Here is a 6,165-nt window from a genome sequence, read left to right on the forward strand (position 1 = left end):
GCAGATCTTGAGGACCATATTTTCCTTTACATCTGTTGTTCCTGGGGTAAAAGAACTCTAGGCAAGCACTGCATCCTTTCTGGTCCAAACAGAAGTTCTGAATATTTCCAGTACTGGCTGTATGGAGCTGTGCAGTTGAGTCTGCCTGTATGCAAATATGTTCTGTGTGTTGATAAATTCTTCAGTACTTACTAGAAAGCAGAATGGGAGAACTGTGACGTCTAGCTCGTGACTAAAACTTCCTTTGCAGAAAATTGTTATTCCTTGTAATAAACAGCCTGTAAATCCTTCTTGGTTGATGTACTTTTGCAGTAGAACTTCAGCACAACATACTGTTATCACACTTAGAAAAAGTCTTTGTTAAAGGCAACTAGAGGCTGTGAAGTAGAACTCATACCCTTCCATCTGCATCTTTAATTAGCAGTGTCATAAGCATTCCTTCTTCATTGTGTATCATCACCTGTTACTTTGTCCTCAAGTGTTTTCAGTGTTCCTCATCTGTACTGAAGATTATAATGTTTTATTCTTCTGTGGTCTCTGAAAGTGGAACAGTTAATTACACTCTCCAGCTGAGTTTCTTCACTTTTTTTTCTTGATAGAACAACTGTCATAGCTTTTCTTAGCAGGAGGGGATCAGACCTATGATTACGCTCCTGGAAGAGCTCTGAAGGTTTCTTGCTGTTTGCTCAAGACTCTTGGCTATTCCTACTGCTCTCTATTGAAGTTTCAGGCAGTGTCTTCCATGTGCAGAAGTGAAGAGAGCTACTTCTTTTTTAGGATGTTTGTTGCCGCCCCCCCCCCCGCCCCCAGCTCCAATATTAATTTAGGTTGTGCTCAGTGATGTTATAAAACTTGGTATAGAATTTATACTGACTTATGAGTTGAAATAAAAAGGGCATACTTTTTTTTCTGGGTTCTGTTATTTCAGTGTTAAAGCATGCTTTTATTAGAAGCGAAGATAAAGCCTTAAGTATTACTTCAGTGTTTCCGAACTGTAGCGGTGGATTAAAACTCTGCTATGTGTTTAATTAATTAACGTTTCTTGCTAATTTTTTTCTTTTTTTCCTAACTTCTTTGGAAATGTCTGTTGTTTCCTTCCAGGCCTAATGTTACAGTTCTTCTGATGGTGAATGTGCAGACCAGAAGCTGAGGTGAGATATGCTGAGATCTTTATACCTTTGTGGAAAAAATTTTGTCTGAAGCTGTTGTGGGATTTATTGGAAAGAATGAGGAAATTTCTAATTTTTTTGCTTTCCTCTCTTCAGTGTGAAAACAAATAATGTTTGAGAAAGGAGGAGTAATTCAGAACAGAAAACGTGTATGCTATGGTTAGCTGGTTCCCATCATTCGAGAATCTGTTTTCTCATCGTGTGAAACTTGTTCAGCATCGGGATAAAGGATAACGACTCTATGGATATACAGAATTCTTCACCATGGTAAAACTCGCCAACCCGCTGTATACAGAGTGGATTTTGGAGGCAATCAAAAAGGTAAAGAAGCAAAAACAGCGTCCTTCAGAGGAGAGGATATGCAATGCAGTGTCGTCTTCTCACGGTTTGGACCGCAAAACTGTTCTGGAACAGTTAGAGTTGAGTGTTAAAGATGGAACTATTTTAAAAGTCTCCAACAAGGGTCTCAACTCCTACAAGGATCCTGATAATCCTGGGAGAATAGCACTTCCGAAACCTCGGAACCATGGCAAGTTGGATGGTAAACCAAACGTGGACTGGAATAAACTTATCAAACGGGCAATTGAGGGCTTGGCCGAGTCTGGTGGCTCATCCTTGAAGAACATCGAGCGCTTTCTGAAAGGTCAGAAAGACGTGTCTGCATTATTTGGAGGTAGCACTGCCTCCATTTTTCACCAGCAATTACGATTAGCTGTCAAACGTGCTGTTGGCCATGGTAGGCTCCTTAAAGATGGACCTCTGTACCAACTCAACACTAAAGCAACCACTAATGCTGATGGGAAGGAGAGTTTTGAGTCTCTTTCCTGTCTCCCTCCAGTGTGTCTCCTTCCTCATGAAAAGGATAAGGTAAGACTGAGTTTGTGTGGTCATTTCCTTGTGATTGATGAAATGTGTCAATACAGAGTTGCAGTTTGAGGTCAATCATTTGTTTAACTTTCATCTTGTGAGTTAGATATGACTAATAGACATTTAGGAATCTACTGTGTCCAAATTTCTAAGCGTGATCAGAGGAAGCGTGATAGGTCGTAATTTGTACTTTGGACCTGAAAACTGCAAATGAACTACCATAGGGAATTTACCTCTTAACGCTTCCATACAGCAAAATTCAATGTATGATAATAGACTTTCTACAGTTATGTTGGCAAAACATAGGAAGTAAGCCTCCTCACTTTAAGGTGAGGTGGATTTGCAAAACAAACCTGAGATCATCTCTTATTTTCATGCTTTTCTTTGACTGCCGGTTCAGCTTCTTATTTGAATAAAGATAACATAGGTGGCAATTGCTAATCAGTGCTTCACTAATGCTGTCATAGAGGTTTTCTTTGTTCGCAATGAAAAAATCACTTTCTGTCCCAGAACAGCTTTGTTGTGAAACAGGAAGAAAAGGTATATAGGATATAGCAGCTGAAAAGAACAGTGAAATCAGAAGATCTAGCGAGCGTGGAAATACTGGAATGAACACTCATGGACTTCTCATCCCTTTTGTGTGCCTCCCCTCACCCATCTTAAATATAGTTCATTATACAAACCAAAGTATTTTTCTACTGTTTTCTCCTATTTTTATAATTTTTTCCCTTCCTTTCTTCCATGCTTCTGCATGCCTAAGGTCTTTGACCCTCCACTCCAACCTCAAGATGAAGTTGTTGGAGTGAAATTCATACCCAGTCAGTGACTTTCCTCCTTGTGCTACTGTGGAAGCAGAGTAAGACAGAAGTCGTGTTTATTGAAGACCAATTTGCCAGTAATTCGTATCTTTGCACTACTAGTTTCCAGGACTTCTAGAATGTGAAAATTATTTTTTCTATCCATAGTAGATACAGTTTTCAGCAGCGTTGAGATTTTTTTGTTGTTGTAAATACTCTCTTCAGGGGTGAGTTCTTTGAGTGTGTGCTGCTCATGTTTTTTTCAAGTCAGCTTCACTCTGGTGAGAGGGCTGCTTTATAATCTATTAGGGTTTGAAGACTTAAAACTACTGTAGAAGTCTTCTTCCAAAAAATAAAAAAAATCTGCACAGCTGCTTTATCACCAGTAAAGTTTCTCTGAGGTTCTAATTTAACTGTGGGAGCTCTACTGAGGACGCAGTACTTAACTAGTCAGAGCATTGTGGGCTGGTGGAACGTAGGAAGTATTACTATGCTGAAAATGCCAGCAGCTTCCTCTATCCTTTTTTCAAGAGTTCTGTCTACAAATGTTTCCTAGGTACTTTGCCAACTGTATCTATAATGAAATCAGTATAGCTGTAAAATGGTATGAAAACTGGATGTAAACAAACCTGGCACATGAGGCGGCTGGATTGAGAGTGGTAGTAACAGTGGAAAATATTAGCTGTCCATATTATTATTAACACAGTATGTTTTGCTGCCTATTCAGTCTTCTTGTAATGTGCCAAAACTCAGAACCAGCTTAATATTCTTTCAGATGAAGTGTTTGCTGGGGTTTTCTTATGATGGGATATATCAGAGTAGTGGATGATAATATGGGCTACTTTAAATACTGAATTTCGTCTGGGGTTTGTTTTTTATACCCTGGAGAAATAAGTGTATGAAGTTCTTGTGTGTGTATGTGTGCATAAAGACATGCATATGTGTATGTATGTATGTTTTGGACTGTTAGATATGCTCCCTAATTCCTTTCCACCTGCTCAGCTTGGACACTAAAAGGATTGTTAGTAACATTAGAATGCACAGTAACTATAGTAGAAATTTTGCAAGAGATTACCTCGGTAAATTTTTTTGTGTGTGTGTTTTAAGCTAACATCCTAGATTTTTGCTTTTCATGTACCATCTCTGTGCTCTGTAACCCATGCTGATTTTCATACTAGTTTCTTAAGTTATTTTGAAGATACAGTGTTAAAACATCTGTATAGATTTTGGCAGCATTGACTGGCTGGCAAGTCAGTGGAATCCAAAATATCAGTTCCTATTCTACAGGATTTTTAAGACAGTTTGTTTTTTTTTTTGTTTGTTTGGGGTTTTTTTTTTTTTTTTTTTGCTTTTTTTGTCTTTGTTTTTTTAATGCAGACACTAGGTGATAATCTTCCTTCACTGTACTGTTTTGTGTTAAATCTCAGCCAGTTATGCAGGTGCAAAAGACTTACTATGCTGTACTAATTCTCTTGACTTATTGGGTGCTTGAGAGTGGTGAGGGATTTTTTGAGGTCTTGTGTTTTGTTTTTTTTTCTTTAATTCAGTACAGATTCTTTGGGAGTATTGTGACAATGTTTCTCTTGATTCTTAGAAGAACAACAACATGAGCAAAAGCTCACCCTCCCGAACCTGAGAGATCCTAATGACCTTTCGCTTGTTTGCTGCTGTTAATCTTTTATTCTTCCACTGTTTGGTCTTTAACATCCATTTAAGAACTCTCCACATACCATATGATCCAGATTTATGAATCGTAAAGGTGTAGTATTTCTCCCTTTCATTTGTTCAAATGTAGTTTCCACTCAACTGCAAGTGCTTGTCTGTCTGTTTGATAGTAGTGTCACTTTGTTGAGAAGCCTAGAAGTGAACATTCAGTTCTGGATATTTTCCTGTGTATTATGAAACTGAGTACCTTGCAGGAGGTCTATGAAAGTTGAGGCTTAAATTTTTTAAACAAAATAAACATAAAGCAGCACTACAGAAGCTTTGTTTCCTAAATATTACTTGCTTTTCTCCAGATCTTGTTTTTTTTCTCTTGGTGTTCTATGAATATCACATTTTCGTGTTCAAGGGCAAAAAAACTGGCAAGTGATCATGATTTACCAGGTAATGACATGCTGCTGACATTATGGTTTTGAAATCTCTGGCCTAAAAACGCTATTTGGATGAAAACAAGCAAAGAGAAAAAAAACCTGATGATGGGCAGAGCTCAGTGCTGAAATTTGCTTATCTGTTAGTGACAATGGCTGACAAAAGAAGAATTGTCTTTAATTTCACTTCTGAGCGCTATGTGTGCCTTCGCTCATGTGTCGGGACGTAGCGTTTTCTTTCTTTTCAGTTTCCTGTAGTTTAGACGCTAAAATGGGAATTACGGTTAAGAGCTATTTTTGCATTGCTTGTGATGTTTTGGACTAAACACTGGGCTTGACTTTGGTGGTGTTTCTACGATAGGTGACAGACTGGTAAGATTCACAATACCTACCCCTGTTGTGGGAAGAAAGAAGGGGAGGGTAGTGGCAAATTGTTGCAGTACCTAAAAGTAAAGGAAGTTCATACTGAAATTGTAATGATAGAAAAGGGTTCAGTTTCTGCCTCTTGAGTAGCAAGCGCTACTCAGGCAAGCGCTATCCCTTCAACATAGCTGGAAGTGAGGAAGTGTAGATGTCAGGCCTCCCACAGTAGGTCAACCAAAGAGGTGATAAATGTGGAGCAAAGAATGTTAGATGCCAAGTCCACCATCCATCAGTGACGTCTGTAGGGAATGAGCAATACTGTGCAAACTAGACTCTGAAATAAGTAATCCCACTGTTACGGTATAATTTCTACAGCCAAGCCCTGATTAAATATGCATGAAAGATTTTTTTAAAGTATAATTGTCACTTCTGTTTCATGTGTAATTAGTATACTTGCAGACTGAAACAGGATTTTTACTTTTTAAAGTATTTTTCTTTTTGAGGAAAAATTGCTGTGTACTAGTATTTGTTCAGTTTTATTTCTTGAAACTTCCCACTAATTAGTATTTTAAAAAATACTTTTTCTGAGGCGGGAGAAAAAATTCTTCGGTGCTGCTTTGGAAACCATATCTTTAAATGAATGCCATGTATCTTTAGGTAGCTGAGGGCAGAATTTTTTTGTCATCTTTGTAAAAGCTAAACAATAAACAATGATACTGCTTTAACATATACTGGCTATTGAGATGTTTTGGGGACTAGAAAGGCTTGACACAAGTATGCAGAAAAAACTTAGAGTATCTTGATGAAATTTTCTGGGATATTTCGCCACCACGTGGTTGGGTTTTTAGTTTTGGGATTATTTTTTTTTTCGTTCATGAT

General features: G+C 38.0%; 1 pseudogene across 1 annotated transcript; it reads left to right on the forward strand.

Annotated features, from left to right (window-relative positions):
- The first annotated feature begins 1,094 nt into the window (after positions 1-1,094).
- LOC104164835 lies at positions 1,095-2,036 on the forward strand (annotated as a pseudogene). The gene is made up of 2 exons (XR_696480.1): positions 1,095-1,151; positions 1,266-2,036. The product of XR_696480.1 is annotated as a histone acetyltransferase KAT6A pseudogene (transcript).
- The last annotated feature ends 4,129 nt before the right edge of the window (positions 2,037-6,165 follow it).

This window comes from Cariama cristata, unplaced genomic scaffold, assembly GCF_000690535.1.
Source record: "Cariama cristata isolate BGI_N322 unplaced genomic scaffold, ASM69053v1 scaffold45650, whole genome shotgun sequence".
Taxonomy (NCBI): domain Eukaryota; kingdom Metazoa; phylum Chordata; class Aves; order Cariamiformes; family Cariamidae; genus Cariama; species Cariama cristata.